Here is a 21,398-nt window from a genome sequence, read left to right on the forward strand (position 1 = left end):
ATATGTAAATGCCCATTCCACAAGGAAGGTGGGCTCATCTTGGGCGGCTGCCCGAGGGGTCTCGGCTTTACAACTTTGCCGAGCGGCTATTTAGTCAGGGGCAAACACGTTTGTAAAATCCTACAAATTTGATACCCTGGCTAAGGAGGACCTGGAGTTCTCTCATTCGGTGCTGCAGAGTCATCCGCACTCTCCCGCCCGTTTGGGAGCTTTGGTATAATCCCCATGGTCCTTTCAGGAACCCCAGCATCCACTAGGACGATAGAGAAAATAAGAATTTACTTACCGATAATTCTATTTCTCGGAGTCCGTAGTGGATGCTGGGCGCCCATCCCAAGTGCGGATTATCTGCATTACTTGTACATAGTTACAAAAATCGGGTTATTATTGTTGTGAGCCATCTTTTCAGAGGCTCCGCTGTTATCATACTGTTAACTGGGTTTAGATCACAGGTTGTACAGTGTGATTGGTGTGGCTGGTATGAGTCTTACCCGGGATTCAAAATCCTTCCTTATTGTGTACGCTCGTCCGGGCACAGTATCCTAACTGAGGCTTGGAGGAGGGTCATAGGGGGAGGAGCCAGTGCACACCACCTGATCCTAAAGCTTTACTTTTTGTGCCCTGTCTCCTGCGGAGCCGCTATTCCCCATGGTCCTTTCAGGAACCCCAGCATCCACTACGGACTCCGAGAAATAGAATTATCGGTAAGTAAATTCTTATTTTCTGTCTATACATTTCTCTATCTATTTTCCTATCTATGCATTTATCTATCTATCTGCCTATACATTGCTTTAGCTCTATATTTCTGTAACTCTCTACCTATACAGTTTTCTATCTATACATTTCTGTATCTTTCTGCCTTTACATTACGCTATCTCTACATTTCTCTAACTTTAACTATACATTTTTCTATCTATACATTCTTTATTCATTTTCCAACCTATACATTTATCTAGACATTTCTCTAACTATGCATTTCCCTTTCTATATATTTCTCTATCTCTTTGCCTGTACACTACTCTAGCTCTACATTTCTCTAACTCTCTACATACACTTTTCTCTATACATTTACCTATCTATGCATTTCTCTATCTGTCTGCCTATACACTTCTCCAGCTCTACATTTCTCTAACTCTCTACCTTTACATTTTTCGATCTATACATACTCTATCTATTCCTTTTCCTATCTATACATTCATCTAGACATTTCTCTAACTATACATTTTTCTATCTATGCATTTCTTTATCTCTCTGCCTATACATTTCTCTAGCTCTATATTTCTGTAACTCTACCTATACATGTTTCTATCTATACAATTCCCTATCTGTTTATCTATCTAATTATCTATGTAATCATTTTTCTACCTATACATTTATATATACATTTCTCTATCTATACATTTTCCTATCTCTCTAGCTATACATTTCTCTATCTCTCTGCCTATACATTACTCCTATCGCTACATTTCTCTTACTCTCTACCTATACATTTTTCTTTCTATCTGTACATTATCTTTCTAAACACATTTGTCTATCTTTCTAGCAATAAATTTATCTATCTACATAGTTTCCTATCAATGCATTTCTCTATCTCTCTGCCTATTCAATAATTTAGCTCTACATTTCTCTAATTTTCTACCTATAAATTTTTCTATCTATACATTCTCTATCTTTCTATTCCTTTTCCTACCTATACAATTATCTAGACATTTCTCTAACTAAACATTTTCCTATCTATGCACTTCTTTGTCTCTCTTCCTGTACATTTCTCTATTTCTACATTTCTCTAACTCTATACATTTTTCTGGCTATACATTCTCTATCTATTTATTCATTTTCCTACCTACAGTATACATTGATCTAGACATGTCACTAACTATACATTTTCCTAACTATGCAATCTCTATCAGTCTATACATTACTCTAGCTCTACATTTCTCTAACTCTTTACATACATATTTCCTGATCTAAGAACCCATCTTTCTATTTATACATTTTTCTACCTAAACATTTATCTATACATGTATCTATCTCTACATTTCTCTAACTCTCCAACTATACATTTTTCTATTTATGCATTTCTCTATCTCTCTGCCTATACATTACTTTAGCTCTACATTTCTCTAACTCTAACTGTACATTTTTCCATCTATACATTCTCTGCCTATTAATTTTCCTACCTATACAGTACATTTATCTAGACATTTCACTAACTATACATTTTCCTATCTATGCATTTCTCTATCTCTCTGCCTATACATTAATCTAGCTCTACATTTCTCTAACTATACATTTTTCCATCTATACATTCTCTAGCTATTCATTTTCCTGCCTATACTGTACATTTATCTAGACATTTCACTAACTATACATTTTCCTATCTATGCATTTCTCTATCTCTCTGCCTATACATTAATATAGCTCTACATTTCTCTAACTCTCTACATATACATTTTTCTATCTATACATTTCCCGATGTATGAACCCACCTTTCTAACTATTGATTTTTCTACCTGTACATTTATCTCTACATTTCTTTATCTCTATATTTCTCTATCTCTCTGACTATAAATTATTCTATCTCTACATTTCTCTAACTCTCTACCTATACATTTTCCTATCCATCTATCTATCTATCTATCTATCTATCTATCTATCTATCTATCTATCTATCTTCTTTCTGTCTATCTATTCATTTTTCCACCTATGCATTTATCTATACATTTCTCTAGCTATACATTTTCCTATCTATGTATTTCTCTATCTCAAAGCCTATACATTACTCTAGCTCTACATTTCTCTAACTCTCTACATACACATTTTTCTTTATTTCTGTACATTTCTATCTAAATCTATTTGTCTATCGATCTATCTGTACATTTCGCTATCTATACATTCCCCTTTCTCTCTATCTATATATTTCTCTATCTCTCTGCCTATACATTACTCTATCTCTACATTTCTCTTGCCCTACCTATACATTTTTCTTTATATCTGTACATTTCTATCTAAACACATTTGTCTATCTTTCTGTCTATACATTTCTCTATCTATTTTCCTATCTATGCATTTATCTATCTATCTGCCTATACATCACTTTAGCTCTATATTTCTGTAACTCTCTACTTATACAGTTTTCTATCTATACATTTCTGTATCTCTCTGCCTTTACATTACTCTATCTCTACATTTCTCTAACTTTAACTATACATTTTTCTATCTATACATTCTTTATTCATTTTCCAACCTATACATTTATCTAGACATTTCTCTAACTATGCATTTCCCTTTCTATATATTTCTCTATCTCTTTGCCTGTACACTACTCTAGCTCTACATTTCTCTAACTCTCTACATACACTTTTCTCTATACATTTACCTATCTATGCATTTCTCTATCTGTCTGCCTATACACTTCTCCAGCTCTACATTTCTCTAACTCTCTACCTTTACATTTTTCGATCTATACATACTCTATCTATTCCTTTTCCTATCTATACATTCATCTAGACATTTCTCTAACTATACATTTTTCTATCTATGCATTTCTTTATCTCTCTGCCTATACATTTCTCTAGCTCTATATTTCTGTAACTCTACCTATACATGTTTCTATCTATACAATTCCCTATCTGTTTATCTATCTAATTATCTATGTAATCATTTTTCTACCTATACATTTATATATACATTTCTCTATCTATACATTTTCCTATCTCTCTAGCTATACATTTCTCTATCTCTCTGCCTATACATTACTCCTATCGCTACATTTCTCTTACTCTCTACCTATACATTTTTCTTTCTATCTGTACATTATCTTTCTAAACACATTTGTCTATCTTTCTAGCAATAAATTTCTCTATCTACATAGTTTCCTATCAACGCATTTCTCTATCTCTCTGCCTATTCAATAATTTAGCTCTACATTTCTCTAATTTTCTACCTATACATTTTTCTATCTATACATTCTCTATCTTTCTATTCCTTTTCCTACCTATACAATTATCTAGACATTTCTCTAACTAAACATTTTCCTATCTATGCACTTCTTTGTCTCTCTTCCTGTACATTTCTCTATTTCTACATTTCTCTAACTCTATACATTTTTCTGGCTATACATTCTCTATCTATTTATTCATTTTCCTACCTACAGTATACATTGATCTAGACATGTCACTAACTATACATTTTCCTAACTATGCAATCTCTATCTGTCTATACATTACTCTAGCTCTACATTTCTCTAACTCTTTACATACATATTTCCTGATCTAAGAACCCATCTTTCTATTTATACATTTTTCTACCTAAACATTTATCTATACATGTATCTATCTCTACATTTCTCTAACTCTCCAACTATACATTTTTCTATTTATGCATTTCTCTATCTCTCTGCCTATACATTACTTTAGCTCTACATTTCTCTAACTCTAACTGTACATTTTTCCATCTATACATTCTCTGCCTATTAATTTTCCTACCTATACAGTACATTTAGCTAGACATTTCACTAACTATACATTTTCCTATCTATGCATTTCTCTATCTCTCTGCCTATACATTAATCTAGCTCTACATTTCTCTAACTATACATTTTTCCATCTATACATTCTCTAGCTATTCATTTTCCTGCCTATACTGTACATTTATCTAGACATTTCACTAACTATACATTTTCCTATCTATGCATTTCTCTATCTCTCTGCCTATACATTAATATAGCTCTACATTTCTCTAACTCTCTACATATACATTTTTCTATCTATACATTTCCCGATGTATGAACCCACCTTTCTAACTATTGATTTTTCTACCTGTACATTTATCTCTACATTTCTCTATCTCTATATTTCTCTATCTCTCTGACTATAAATTATTCTATCTCTACATTTCTCTAACTCTCTACCTATACATTTTCCTATCCATCTATCCATCTTCTTTCTGTCTATCTATTCATTTTTCCACCTATGCATTTATCTATACATTTCTCTAGCTATACATTTTCCTATCTATGTATTTCTCTATCTCAAAGCCTATACATTACTCTAGCTCTACATTTCTCTAACTCTCTACATACACATTTTTCTTTATTTCTGTACATTTCTATCTAAATCTATTTGTCTATCGATCTATCTGTACATTTCGCTATCTATACATTCCCCTTTCTCTCTATCTATACATTTCTCTATCTCTCTGCCTATACATTACTCTATCTCTACATTTCTCTTGCCCTACCTATACATTTTTCTTTATATCTGTACATTTCTATCTAAACACATTTGTCTATCTTTCTGTCTATACATTTCTCTATCTATTTTCCTATCTATGCATTTATCTATCTATCTGCCTATACATTGCTTTAGCTCTATATTTCTGTAACTCTCTACCTATACAGTTTTCTATCTATACATTTCTGTATCTCTCTGCCTTTACATTACTCTATCTCTACATTTCTCTAACTTTAACTATACATTTTTCTATCTATACATTCTTTATTCATTTTCCAACCTATACATTTATCTAGACATTTCTCTAACTATGCATTTCCCTTTCTATATATTTCTCTATCTCTTTGCCTGTACACTACTCTAGCTCTACATTTCTCTAACTCTCTACATACACTTTTCTCTATACATTTACCTATCTATGCATTTCTCTATCTGTCTGCCTATACACTTCTCCAGCTCTACATTTCTCTAACTCTCTACCTTTACATTTTTCGATCTATACATACTCTATCTATTCCTTTTCCTATCTATACATTCATCTAGACATTTCTCTAACTATACATTTTTCTATCTATGCATTTCTTTATCTCTCTGCCTATACATTTCTCTAGCTCTATATTTCTGTAACTCTACCTATACATGTTTCTATCTATACAATTCCCTATCTGTTTATCTATCTAATTATCTATGTAATCATTTTTCTACCTATACATTTATATATACATTTCTCTATCTATACATTTTCCTATCTCTCTAGCTATACATTTCTCTATCTCTCTGCCTATACATTACTCCTATCGCTACATTTCTCTTACTCTCTACCTATACATTTTTCTTTCTATCTGTACATTATCTTTCTAAACACATTTGTCTATCTTTCTAGCAATACATTTCTCTATCTACATAGTTTCCTATCAACGCATTTCTCTATCTCTCTGCCTATTCAATAATTTAGCTCTACATTTCTCTAATTTTCTACCTATACATTTTTCTATCTATACATTCTCTATCTTTCTATTCCTTTTCCTACCTATACAATTATCTAGACATTTCTCTAACTAAACATTTTCCTATCTATGCACTTCTTTGTCTCTCTTCCTGTACATTTCTCTATTTCTACATTTCTCTAACTCTATACATTTTTCTGGCTATACATTCTCTATCTATTTATTCATTTTCCTACCTACAGTATACATTGATCTAGACATGTCACTAACTATACATTTTCCTAACTATGCAATCTCTATCTGTCTATACATTACTCTAGCTCTACATTTCTCTAACTCTTTACATACATATTTCCTGATCTAAGAACCCATCTTTCTATTTATACATTTTTCTACCTAAACATTTATCTATACATGTATCTATCTCTACATTTCTCTAACTCTCCAACTATACATTTTTCTATTTATGCATTTCTCTATCTCTCTGCCTATACATTACTTTAGCTCTACATTTCTCTAACTCTAACTGTACATTTTTCCATCTATACATTCTCTGCCTATTAATTTTCCTACCTATACAGTACATTTAGCTAGACATTTCACTAACTATACATTTTCCTATCTATGCATTTCTCTATCTCTCTGCCTATACATTAATCTAGCTCTACATTTCTCTAACTATACATTTTTCCATCTATACATTCTCTAGCTATTCATTTTCCTGCCTATACTGTACATTTATCTAGACATTTCACTAACTATACATTTTCCTATCTATGCATTTCTCTATCTCTCTGCCTATACATTAATATAGCTCTACATTTCTCTAACTCTCTACATATACATTTTTCTATCTATACATTTCCCGATGTATGAACCCACCTTTCTAACTATTGATTTTTCTACCTGTACATTTATCTCTACATTTCTCTATCTCTATATTTCTCTATCTCTCTGACTATAAATTATTCTATCTCTACATTTCTCTAACTCTCTACCTATACATTTTCCTATCCATCTATCTATCTTCTTTCTGTCTATCTATTCATTTTTCCACCTATGCATTTATCTATACATTTCTCTAGCTATACATTTTCCTATCTATGTATTTCTCTATCTCAAAGCCTATACATTACTCTAGCTCTACATTTCTCTAACTCTCTACATACACATTTTTCTTTATTTCTGTACATTTCTATCTAAATCTATTTGTCTATCGATCTATCTGTACATTTCGCTATCTATACATTCCCCTTTCTCTCTATCTATACATTTCTCTATCTCTCTGCCTATACATTACTCTATCTCTACATTTCTCTTGCCCTACCTATACATTTTTCTTTATATCTGTACATTTCTATCTAAACACATTTGTCTATCTTTCTGTCTATACATTTCTCTATCTATTTTCCTATCTATGCATTTATCTATCTATCTGCCTATACATTGCTTTAGCTCTATATTTCTGTAACTCTCTACCTATACAGTTTTCTATCTATACATTTCTGTATCTCTCTGCCTTTATATTACTCTATCTCTACATTTCTCTAACTTTAACTATACATTTTTCTATCTATACATTCTTTATTCATTTTCCAACCTATACATTTATCTAGACATTTCTCTAACTATGCATTTCCCTTTCTATATATTTCTCTATCTCTTTGCCTGTACACTACTCTAGCTCTACATTTCTCTAACTCTCTACATACACTTTTCTCTATACATTTACCTATCTATGCATTTCTCTATCTGTCTGCCTATACACTTCTCCAGCTCTACATTTCTCTAACTCTCTACCTTTACATTTTTCGATCTATACATACTCTATCTATTCCTTTTCCTATCTATACATTCATCTAGACATTTCTCTAACTATACATTTTTCTATCTATGCATTTCTTTATCTCTCTGCCTATACATTTCTCTAGCTCTATATTTCTGTAACTCTACCTATACATGTTTCTATCTATACAATTCCCTATCTGTTTATCTATCTAATTATCTATGTAATCATTTTTCTACCTATACATTTATATATACATTTCTCTATCTATACATTTTCCTATCTCTCTAGCTATACATTTCTCTATCTCTCTGCCTATACATTACTCCTATCGCTACATTTCTCTTACTCTCTACCTATACATTTTTCTTTCTATCTGTACATTATCTTTCTAAACACATTTGTCTATCTTTCTAGCAATAAATTTCTCTATCTACATAGTTTCCTATCAACGCATTTCTCTATCTCTCTGCCTATTCAATAATTTAGCTCTACATTTCTCTAATTTTCTACCTATACATTTTTCTATCTATACATTCTCTATCTTTCTATTCCTTTTCCTACCTATACAATTATCTAGACATTTCTCTAACTAAACTTTTTCCTATCTATGCACTTCTTTGTCTCTCTTCCTGTACATTTCTCTATTTCTACATTTCTCTAACTCTATACATTTTTCTGGCTATACATTCTCTATCTATTTATTAATTTTCCTACCTACAGTATACATTGATCTAGACATGTCACTAACTATACATTTTCCTAACTATGCAATCTCTATCTGTCTATACATTACTCTAGCTCTACATTTCTCTAACTCTTTACATACATATTTCCTGATCTAAGAACCCATCTTTCTATTTATACATTTTTCTACCTAAACATTTATCTATACATGTATCTATCTCTACATTTCTCTAACTCTCCAACTATACATTTTTCTATTTATGCATTTCTCTATCTCTCTGCCTATACATTACTTTAGCTCTACATTTCTCTAACTCTAACTGTACATTTTTCCATCTATACATTCTCTGCCTATTAATTTTCCTACCTATACAGTACATTTATCTAGACATTTCACTAACTATACATTTTCCTATCTATGCATTTCTCTATCTCTCTGCCTATACATTAATCTAGCTCTACATTTCTCTAACTATACATTTTTCCATCTATACATTCTCTAGCTATTCATTTTCCTGCCTATACTGTACATTTATCTAGACATTTCACTAACTATACATTTTCCTATCTATGCATTTCTCTATCTCTCTGCCTATACATTAATATAGCTCTACATTTCTCTAACTCTCTACATATACATTTTTCTATCTATACATTTCCCGATGTATGAACCCACCTTTCTAACTATTGATTTTTCTACCTGTACATTTATCTCTACATTTCTCTATCTCTATATTTCTCTATCTCTCTGACTATAAATTATTCTATCTCTACATTTCTCTAACTCTCTACCTATACATTTTCCTATCCATCTATATATCTTCTTTCTGTCTATCTATTCATTTTTCCACCTATGCATTTATCTATACATTTCTCTAGCTATACATTTTCCTATCTATGTATTTCTCTATCTCAAAGCCTATACATTACTCTAGCTCTACATTTCTCTAACGCTCTACATACACATTTTTCTTTATTTCTGTACATTTCTATCTAAATCTATTTGTCTATCGATCTATCTGTACATTTCGCTATCTATACATTCCCCTTTCTCTCTATCTATACATTTCTCTATCTCTCTGCCTATACATTACTCTATCTCTACATTTCTCTTGCCCTACCTATACATTTTTCTTTATATCTGTACATTTCTATCTAAACACATTTGTCTATCTTTCTGTCTATACATTTCTCTATCTATTTTCCTATCTATGCATTTATCTATCTATCTGCCTATACATTGCTTTAGCTCTATATTTCTGTAACTCTCTACCTATACAGTTTTCTATCTATACATTTCTGTATCTCTCTGCCTTTACATTACTCTATCTCTACATTTCTCTAACTTTAACTATACATTTTTCTATCTATACATTCTTTATTCATTTTCCAACCTATACATTTATCTAGACATTTCTCTAACTATGCATTTCCCTTTCTATATATTTCTCTATCTCTTTGCCTGTACACTACTCTAGCTCTACATTTCTCTAACTCTCTACATACACTTTTCTCTATACATTTACCTATCTATGCATTTCTCTATCTGTCTGCCTATACACTTCTCCAGCTCTACATTTCTCTAACTCTCTACCTTTACATTTTTCGATCTATACATACTCTATCTATTCCTTTTCCTATCTATACATTCATCTAGACATTTCTCTAACTATACATTTTTCTATCTATGCATTTCTTTATCTCTCTGCCTATACATTTCTCTAGCTCTATATTTCTGTAACTCTACCTATACATGTTTCTATCTATACAATTCCCTATCTGTTTATCTATCTAATTATCTATGTAATCATTTTTCTACCTATACATTTATATATACATTTCTCTATCTATACATTTTCCTATCTCTCTAGCTATACATTTCTCTATCTCTCTGCCTATACATTACTCCTATCGCTACATTTCTCTTACTCTCTACCTATACATTTTTCTTTCTATCTGTACATTATCTTTCTAAACACATTTGTCTATCTTTCTAGCAATAAATTTCTCTATCTACATAGTTTCCTATCAACGCATTTCTCTATCTCTCTGCCTATTCAATAATTTAGCTCTACATTTCTCTAATTTTCTACCTATACATTTTTCTATCTATACATTCTCTATCTTTCTATTCCTTTTCCTACCTATACAATTATCTAGACATTTCTCTAACTAAACATTTTCCTATCTATGCACTTCTTTGTCTCTCTTCCTGTACATTTCTCTATTTCTACATTTCTCTAACTCTATACATTTTTCTGGCTATACATTCTCTATCTATTTATTCATTTTCCTACCTACAGTATACATTGATCTAGACATGTCACTAACTATACATTTTCCTAACTATGCAATCTCTATCTGTCTATACATTACTCTAGCTCTACATTTCTCTAACTCTTTACATACATATTTCCTGATCTAAGAACCCATCTTTCTATTTATACATTTTTCTACCTAAACATTTTTCTATACATGTATCTATCTCTACATTTCTCTAACTCTCCAACTATACATTTTTCTATTTATGCATTTCTCTATCTCTCTGCCTATACATTACTTTAGCTCTACATTTCTCTAACTCTAACTGTACATTTTTCCATCTATACATTCTCTGCCTATTAATTTTCCTACCTATACAGTACATTTAGCTAGACATTTCACTAACTATACATTTTCCTATCTATGCATTTCTCTATCTCTCTGCCTATACATTAATCTAGCTCTACATTTCTCTAACTATACATTGTTCCATCTATACATTCTCTAGCTATTCATTTTCCTGCCTATACTGTACATTTATCTAGACATTTCACTAACTATACATTTTCCTATCTATGCATTTCTCTATCTCTCTGCCTATACATTAATATAGCTCTACATTTCTCTAACTCTCTACATATACATTTTTCTATCTATACATTTCCCGATGTATGAACCCACCTTTCTAACTATTGATTTTTCTACCTGTACATTTATCTCTACATTTCTCTATCTCTATATTTCTCTATCTCTCTGACTATAAATTATTCTATCTCTACATTTCTCTAACTCTCTACCTATACATTTTCCTATCCATCTATCTATCTTCTTTCTGTCTATCTATTCATTTTTCCACCTATGCATTTATCTATACATTTCTCTAGCTATACATTTTCCTATCTATGTATTTCTCTATCTCAAAGCCTATACATTACTCTAGCTCTACATTTCTCTAACTCTCTACATACACATTTTTCTTTATTTCTGTACATTTCTATCTAAATCTATTTGTCTATCGATCTATCTGTACATTTCGCTATCTATACATTCCCCTTTCTCTCTATCTATACATTTCTCTATCTCTCTGCCTATACATTACTCTATCTCTACATTTCTCTTGCCCTACCTATACATTTTTCTTTATATCTGTACATTTCTATCTAAACACATTTGTCTATCTTTCTGTCTATACATTTCTCTATCTATTTTCCTATCTATGCATTTATCTATCTATCTGCCTATACATCACTTTAGCTCTATATTTCTGTAACTCTCTACCTATACAGTTTTCTATCTATACATTTCTGTATCTCTCTGCCTTTACATTACTCTATCTCTACATTTCTCTAACTTTAACTATACATTTTTCTATCTATACATTCTTTATTCATTTTCCAACCTATACATTTATCTAGACATTTCTCTAACTATGCATTTCCCTTTCTATATATTTCTCTATCTCTTTGCCTGTACACTACTCTAGCTCTACATTTCTCTAACTCTCTACATACACTTTTCTCTATACATTTACCTATCTATGCATTTCTCTATCTGTCTGCCTATACACTTCTCCATCTCTACATTTCTCTAACTCTCTACCTTTACATTTTTCGATCTATACATACTCTATCTATTCCTTTTCCTATCTATACATTCATCTAGACATTTCTCTAACTATACATTTTTCTATCTATGCATTTCTTTATCTCTCTGCCTATACATTTCTCTAGCTCTATATTTCTGTAACTCTACCTATACATGTTTCTATCTATACAATTCCCTATCTGTTTATCTATCTAATTATCTATGTAATCATTTTTCTACCTATACATTTATATATATACATTTCTCTATCTATACATTTTCCTATCTCTCTAGCTATACATTTCTCTATCTCTCTGCCTATACATTACTCCTATCGCTACATTTCTCTTACTCTCTACCTATACATTTTTCTTTCTATCTGTACATTATCTTTCTAAACACATTTGTCTATCTTTCTAGCAATACATTTCTCTATCTACATAGTTTCCTATCAACGCATTTCTCTATCTCTCTGCCTATTCAATAATTTAGCTCTACATTTCTCTAATTTTCTACCTATACATTTTTCTATCTCTACATTCTCTATCTTTCTATTCCTTTTCCTACCTATACAATTATCTAGACATTTCTCTAACTAAACATTTTCCTATCTATGCACTTCTTTGTCTCTCTTCCTGTACATTTCTCTATCTCTACATTTCTCTAACTCTATACATTTTTCTGGCTATACATTCTCTATCTATTTATTCATTTTCCTACCTACAGTATACATTGATCTAGACATGTCACTAACTATACATTTTCCTAACTATGCAATCTCTATCTGTCTATACATTACTCTAGCTCTACATTTCTCTAACTCTTTACATACATATTTCCTGATCTAAGATCCCATCTTTCTATTTATACATTTTTCTACCTAAACATTTATCTATACATGTATCTATCTCTACATTTCTCTAACTCTCCAACTATACATTTTTCTATTTATGCATTTCTCTATCTCTCTGCCTATACATTACTTTAGCTCTACATTTCTCTAACTCTAACTGTACATTTTTCCATCTATACATTCTCTGCCTATTAATTTTCCTACCTATACAGTACATTTATCTAGACATTTCACTAACTATACATTTTCCTATCTATGCATTTCTCTATCTCTCTGCCTATACATTAATCTAGCTCTACATTTCTCTAACTATACATTTTTCCATCTATACATTCTCTAGCTATTCATTTTCCTGCCTATACTGTACATTTATCTAGACATTTCACTAACTATACATTTTCCTATCTATGCATTTCTCTATCTCTCTGCCTATACATTAATATAGCTCTACATTTCTCTAACTCTCTACATATACATTTTTCTATCTATACATTTCCCGATGTATGAACCCACCTTTCTAACTATTGATTTTTCTACCTGTACATTTATCTCTACATTTCTCTATCTCTATATTTCTCTATCTCTCTGACTACAAATTATTCTATCTCTACATTTCTCTAACTCTCTACCTATACCTTTTCCTATCCATCTATCTATCTATCTATCTTCTTTTTGTCTATCTATTCATTTTTCCACCTATGCATTTATCTATACATTTCTCTAGCTATACATTTTCCTATCTATGTATTTCTCTATCTCAAAGCCTATACATTACTCTAGCTCTACATTTCTCTAACTCTCTACATACACATTTTTCTTTATTTCTGTACATTTCTATCTAAATCTATTTGTCTATCGATCTATCTGTACATTTCGCTATCTATACATTCCCCTTTCTCTCTATCTATACATTTCTCTATCTCTCTGCCTATACATTACTCTATCTCTACGTTTCTCTTGCCCTACCTATACATTTTTCTTTATATCTGTACATTTCTATCTAAACACATTTGTCTATCTTTCTGTCTATACATTTCTCTATCTATTTTCCTATCTATGCATTTATCTATCTATCTGCCTATACATCACTTTAGCTCTATATTTCTGTAACTCTCTACCTATACAGTTTTCTATCTATACATTTCTGTATCTCTCTGCCTTTACATTACTCTATCTCTACATTTCTCTAACTTTAACTATACATTTTTCTATCTATACATTCTTTATTCATTTTCCAACCTATACATTTATCTAGACATTTCTCTAACTATGCATTTCCCTTTCTATATATTTCTCTATCTCTTTGCCTGTACACTACTCTAGCTCTACATTTCTCTAACTCTCTACATACACTTTTCTCTATACATTTACCTATCTATGCATTTCTCTATCTGTCTGCCTATACACTTCTCCAGCTCTACATTTCTCTAACTCTCTACCTTTACATTTTTCGATCTATACATACTCTATCTATTCCTTTTCCTATCTATACATTCATCTAGACATTTCTCTAACTATACATTTTTCTATCTATGCATTTCTTTATCTCTCTGCCTATACATTTCTCTAGCTCTATATTTCTGTAACTCTACCTATACATGTTTCTATCTATACAATTCCCTATCTGTTTATCTATCTAATTATCTATGTAATAATTTTTCTACCTATACATTTATATATACATTTCTCTATCTATACATTTTCCTATCTCTCTAGCTATACATTTCTCTATCTCTCTGCCTATACATTACTCCTATCGCTACATTTCTCTTACTCTCTACCTATACATTTTTCTTTCTATCTGTACATTATCTTTCTAAACACATTTGTCTATCTTTCTAGCAATAAATTTCTCTATCTACATAGTTTCCTATCAACGCATTTCTCTATCTCTCTGCCTATTCAATAATTTAGCTCTACATTTCTCTAATTTTCTACCTATACATTTTTCTATCTATACATTCTCTATCTTTCTATTCCTTTTCCTACCTATACAATTATCTAGACATTTCTCTAACTAAACATTTTCCTATCTATGCACTTCTTTGTCTCTCTTCCTGTACATTTCTCTATTTCTACATTTCTCTAACTCTATACATTTTTCTGGCTATACATTATCTATTTATTCATTTTCCTACCTACAGTATACATTGATCTAGACATGTCACTAACTATACATTTTCCTAACTATGCAATCTCTATCTGTCTATACATTACTCTAGCTCTACATTTCTCTAACTCTTTACATACATATTTCCTGATCTAAGAACCCATCTTTCTATTTATACATTTTTCTACCTAAACATTTATCTATACATGTATCTATCTCTACATTTCTCTAACTCTCCAACTATACATTTTTCTATTTATGTATTTCTCTATCTCTCTGCCTATACATTACTTTAGCTCTACATTTCTCTAACTCTCTACATACACATTTTTCTTTATTTCTGTACATTTCTATCTAAATCTATTTGTCTATCGATCTATCTGTACATTTCGCTATCTATACATTCCCCTTTCTCTCTATCTATACATTTCTCTATCTCTCTGCCTATACATTACTCTATCTCTACATTTCTCTTGCCCTACCTATACATTTTTCTTTATATCTGTACATTTCTATCTAAACACATTTGTCTATCTTTCTGTCTATACATTTCTCTATCTATTTTCCTATCTATGGATTTATCTATCTATCTGCCTATACATCACTTTAGCTCTATATTTCTGTAACTCTCTACCTATACAGTTTTCTATCTATACATTTCTGTATCTCTCTGCCTTTACATTACTCTATCTCTACATTTCTCTAACTTTAACTATACATTTTTCTATCTATACATTCTTTATTCATTTTCCAACCTATACATTTATCTAGACATTTCTCTAACTATGCATTTCCCTTTCTATATATTTCTCTATCTCTTTGCCTGTACACTACTCTAGCTCTACATTTCTCTAACTCTCTACATACACTTTTCTCTATACATTTACCTATCTATGCATTTCTCTATCTGTCTGCCTATACACTTCTCCAGCTCTACATTTCTCTAACTCTCTACCTTTACATTTTTCGATCTATACATACTCTATCTATTCCTTTTCCTATCTATACATTCATCTAGACATTTCTCTAACTATACATTTTTCTATCTATGCATTTCTTTATCTCTCTGCCTATACATTTCTCTAGCTCTATATTTCTGTAACTCTACCTATACATGTTTCTATCTATACAATTCCCTATCTGTTTATCTATCTAATTATCTATGTAATCATTTTTCTACCTATACATTTATATATATACATTTCTCTATCTATACATTTTCCTATCTCTCTAGCTATACATTTCTCTATCTCTCTGCCTATACATTACTCCTATCGCTACATTTCTCTTACTCTCTACCTATACATTTTTCTTTCTATCTGTACATTATCTTTCTAAACACATTTGTCTATCTTTCTAGCAATACATTTCTCTACATAGTTTCCTATCAACGCATTTCTCTATCTCTCTGCCTATTCAATAATTTAGCTCTACATTTCTCTAATTTTCTACCTATACATTTTTCTATCTATACATTCTCTATCTTTCTATTCCTTTTCCTACCTATACAATTATCTAGACATTTCTCTAACTAAACATTTTCCTATCTATGCACTTCTTTGTCTCTCTTCCTGTACATTTCTCTATCTCTACATTTCTCTAACTCTATACATTTTTCTGTCTATACATTCTCTATCTATTTATTCATTTTCCTACCTACAGTATACATTGATCTAGACATGTCACTAACTATACATTTTCCTAACTATGCAATCTCTATCTGTCTATACATTACTCTAGCTCTACATTTCTGTTATGCACACCAGTGCCTGCAGGAAAGTACTGGTGTTTGAACTGTTATGCAAAACGAATGGACTCACAGACAGACTGGGGAATATGACATAACGTACACAGAAGGTGATAGGGTAACAAAATACACACAAGGTGAACAGAGAAGCCCAGAGGCTAAGGAACTGGGTATCTCCCTTGTATTAGAACTGCTCAGATGGGAAAAGCAAGATGTTGTGTTTTAATACGTAGAGAACCCGAAATGCTGTTGCTAAGGTCAACAGCAAAACCCTAAAGGGTTACCAACGGGTGTGGCAGTAAACTCCTTGGTCAGAGATGGAATGATAGACACAAGGAGAGTCTCCACAATCCTAATTCTCACTTGCAGTACACGTTCAGCTTACTGCCACTAAACTGACCCCTGACACCTAGCACAGTGAGACAGGATTAGACAGGCAAGTCTTAGAATACAGCCGCAAACTTGCTAAGTTCACAGAGTAGTAACAGAACCCCAGCAAGCTAAACGACTGACTCCAGTCTTACTGCTAGGTCTGGATTGGCAGAGTGTAATACCAAATCCTCAGGCCTATTTGCAGTAAGCAACAAACAAATACAAAGCTACACAGTACTGGCTAACTTTCAGGAACTGACTAACCAACAAAGATTCAGCAGCATCTGCTTACCATGAGAAGAGGCCTTATAAAGCAGGTGCTGTCCACGCCCCACTCAGACCTCACAGACTGTGAGCACAAAAACCAGCACCGGATCCCCTGCCGTGCACAGAGCCTATAACCACTGCACAGCAAAAGACCCGAACCGGAGTATCAGCTGCGCTCAGGTTACTCCGCTAGCACTTGTCTCCTGGTTGCCATGACGACGTGGCAGCACAGGGCAGGAGACCCTAACAGTACCCCCCCTCTGACGAGGGGTCAAAGAACCCCTACCACCGGGTTTATCGGGGAACTGCGAGAAGAAAGAGCGTATCAGTCTGGGGGCATGAAGATCACAACTGCGCACCCACGACCGCTCCTCCGGGCCATACCCCTTCCAGTGCACCAAAAATGACAGCCGACCCCGAACCACCTTGGAGTCAAGAATCCTTTCAACAACAAACTCCCTCTGGCCACGTATCAGAAGAGGGGAAGGTCTTCCACTGGAAAAAGGATTACTAATCGCCCGTTTTAAAAGGGAACAATGAAATGTTTTATTGATACCCAAAGAACGGGGCAGATCTAACTGAAATGCCACCGGATTGATAACCCTGGTGATCTTATAAGGGCCGATGAACTGGGGGCCTAACTTATGAGATGGCTGTCTCAACTTCAAATTCTTGGTAGACAACCAGACGAAGTCTCCTAATTTGAAGCTGCAGGGTCTTTTCCGCTTATCAAAAACCCTTTTGGTCACTAATGACACAGACACAAGGGCTTTCTTCACTTTCCGCCAAATACCTCTAAGGACCGAAACCACAGAGGAACCACCAGGCGTGGAGTCCAGGGGGTCAAAAGAATTGGCCTTAGGATGATGCCCATACACACAAAGGAAGGGAGAGATCCCTGTAGCAGAGTGAGCCGCGTTGTTATAGGCAAACTCCGCCATGGACAGATGAGCAACCCAGTCAGTCTGACACTTGGAGACATAACACCTGAGGAACTGCTCCGTGGACTGGTTCACCCTTTCAGTCTGCCCATTAGACTGCGGATGGTAGCCTGACGACAAGCTGACAGAAATCTGGAGATCGGAACAAAATGCCCTCCAGAATTTGGCCACAAACTGGGATCCGCGGTCAGAGACCACATCAAGTGGCAACCCGTGGAGACGCACAACATGCAGCATAAATAATTCAGACAGGCGTCTGGCCGATGGCAGCCCAACCAGTGGAACGAAGTGCGCCATCTTCGAAAACCTGTCAACGACAACCCAGATGGCTGTCATCCCCGAGGATTTGGGCAAGTCCACCACAAAATCCATTGAAATGTGGGTCCATGGCTTAGATGGGATAGAGAGTGGATGTAATGGGCCAACAGGAACCCCTCTAGGAGTCTTATTTCGGGCACAGATGTCACATGCCCGAACCCACTGATCCACATCCTTAGCCACCGAGGGCCACCACACCGCCCTAGATAGCAACTCCCGAGTTCTGGCAATACCCGGGTGACCTGCCGACTTCTTGGCATGGAATTCCAGGAACACTCGCTGTCTTAACCTAGGAGGCACAAACAAAAGACCTACCGGAAGGTCTGGAGGAGCCTGCTCCTGTGCTCTAAGGACTAATGATAAGAGGTCCTGGGTAATGCCCACTTTAATACATGATGGGGAAACAATGGGCAACGGCTCCTCGGTGGTCTCCTGGATTGGAGCAAAACTCCGCGAGAGCGCATCAGCCTTGATGTTTTTTTGACCCAGGGCGATATGTTATCAAAAAATTAAAGCGAGCAAAAAACAAAGCCCATCGTGCCTGCCTGGCATTGAGACGCTTTGCTGACTCTAAATATGCCAGATTCTTATGGTCAGTGAGAATTGAGACCACAAACTTAGCCCCCTCAAGCCAGTGTCTCCACTCCTCGAGTGCATCCTTAATAGCCAACAATTCCCGGTTACCCACGTCATAATTCATCTCGGCAGGCGAAAATTTACGGGAAAAGTAAGCACAGGGATGAAGGCGATTATCAGACACTCCCATCTGAGAAAGCACTGCCCCAATACCCTTCTCAGAGGCATCCACCTCCACCACAAAAGGACGCTCTGGATCTGGGTGTCGCAGCACCTTGGCCGAAACAAATGCCCTTTTGAGACGGGCAAAAGCCGCTTTAGCCTCACAAGACCAGTGAGCAACATCCGCCCCTTTCTTAGTGAGTGCCACCAAGGGCGCCACTATAGACGAAAATCCAGCGATAAATCGTCTATAAAAATTCGCAAAGCCCAGGAAACGCTGAAGCGCCTTCAAACTAGTGGGCTGCACCCAATCCAGGACTGCCTGTACCTTGGAACCCTCCATTTGGAAACCTTCTGGGGAGATAATATATCCTAGAAATGCGATTTGCTGAACCTCAAATTCTCACTTCTCCAGCTTCGCCCCAAGCCGGTGGTCTCTGAGTTTCTGGAGGACTAAGCGTACATGCTTCCGATGTTCCTCCAGGGAATGGGAGAAGATTAGGATGTCATCTAAGTATACAACTAAGAATCTATCCAAATATTCCCTGAGCACATCATTCATGAAATCCTGGAAGACTGCCGGGACATTACAGAGCCCAAAAGGCATCACCAAATATTCATAATGCCCTGAGTGGGTATTAAAGGCAGTCTTCCATTCATCCCCCTCTCTTATTCGGATTAGATTGTACGCACCGCGTAGGTCAATCTTAGAAAAAATGGTGGCAGTACGAAGCTGGTCAAACAAGACCGAAATTAGAGGCAGTGGGTATGAGTTTTTAATCGTGATACGGTTCAATTCCCTGAAGTCGATGCAGGGTCGCAACGAACCGTCCTTTTTACCCACGAAGAAGAACCCTGACCCAACTGGAGACTGTGAAGGTCTGATAAATCCCTTAGCCAAGTTCTCCTGAATGTACTCTGCCATAGCCTGAGTCTCAGGACGTGACAGGGAGTACAACCTGCTCTTGGGAAGCTTAGCATTTGGCAACAAATCAATGGCACAGTCATAGGGGCGATGGGGAGGTAGTACCTCTGCAACTTTTTTGGAGAACACGTCCGCAAAATCTGCATAACACCCTGGCAATCCTGGCAAACTTAGCTGCGAGAGCCTGACTGGAAGGCTCAAGCAACTCCTGAAACAATCAGTACCCCAACTAAGAATCTCCCCAGAGACCCAGTCAAATTGAGGATTGTGGGCCCTTAACCAGGGTAACCCCAACACCAATGGGGCAAAAGTACAGACAGTCACATAAAAGGACAATTTTTCAGAGTGTGTGGCTCCAATAAACAAAGAAATCTGGCTAGTGCAAGAGGTAATTTTACCTTGGGATAATGGTTCCCCGTTTAACCCACAAATCTCAATTTCCGATGCCAAGGGTACTAAGGGAACAGAGTGTTTCAGGGCGAATTGGCGGTCCATAAAAACCCCGTCGGCCCCACTGTCCACAAAGGCCTCAGTCTTGACAGTTTGACCGAGGATCTTCAAGGTCACCGGAATGATAAAAGTCTTCTTGGGAAATTCTGACTTCTGGCCTGACAGGATATTTCCCAA

Source organism: Pseudophryne corroboree, chromosome 11 (genome assembly GCF_028390025.1).
Source record: "Pseudophryne corroboree isolate aPseCor3 chromosome 11, aPseCor3.hap2, whole genome shotgun sequence".
In the NCBI taxonomy this organism is placed as follows: domain Eukaryota; kingdom Metazoa; phylum Chordata; class Amphibia; order Anura; family Myobatrachidae; genus Pseudophryne; species Pseudophryne corroboree.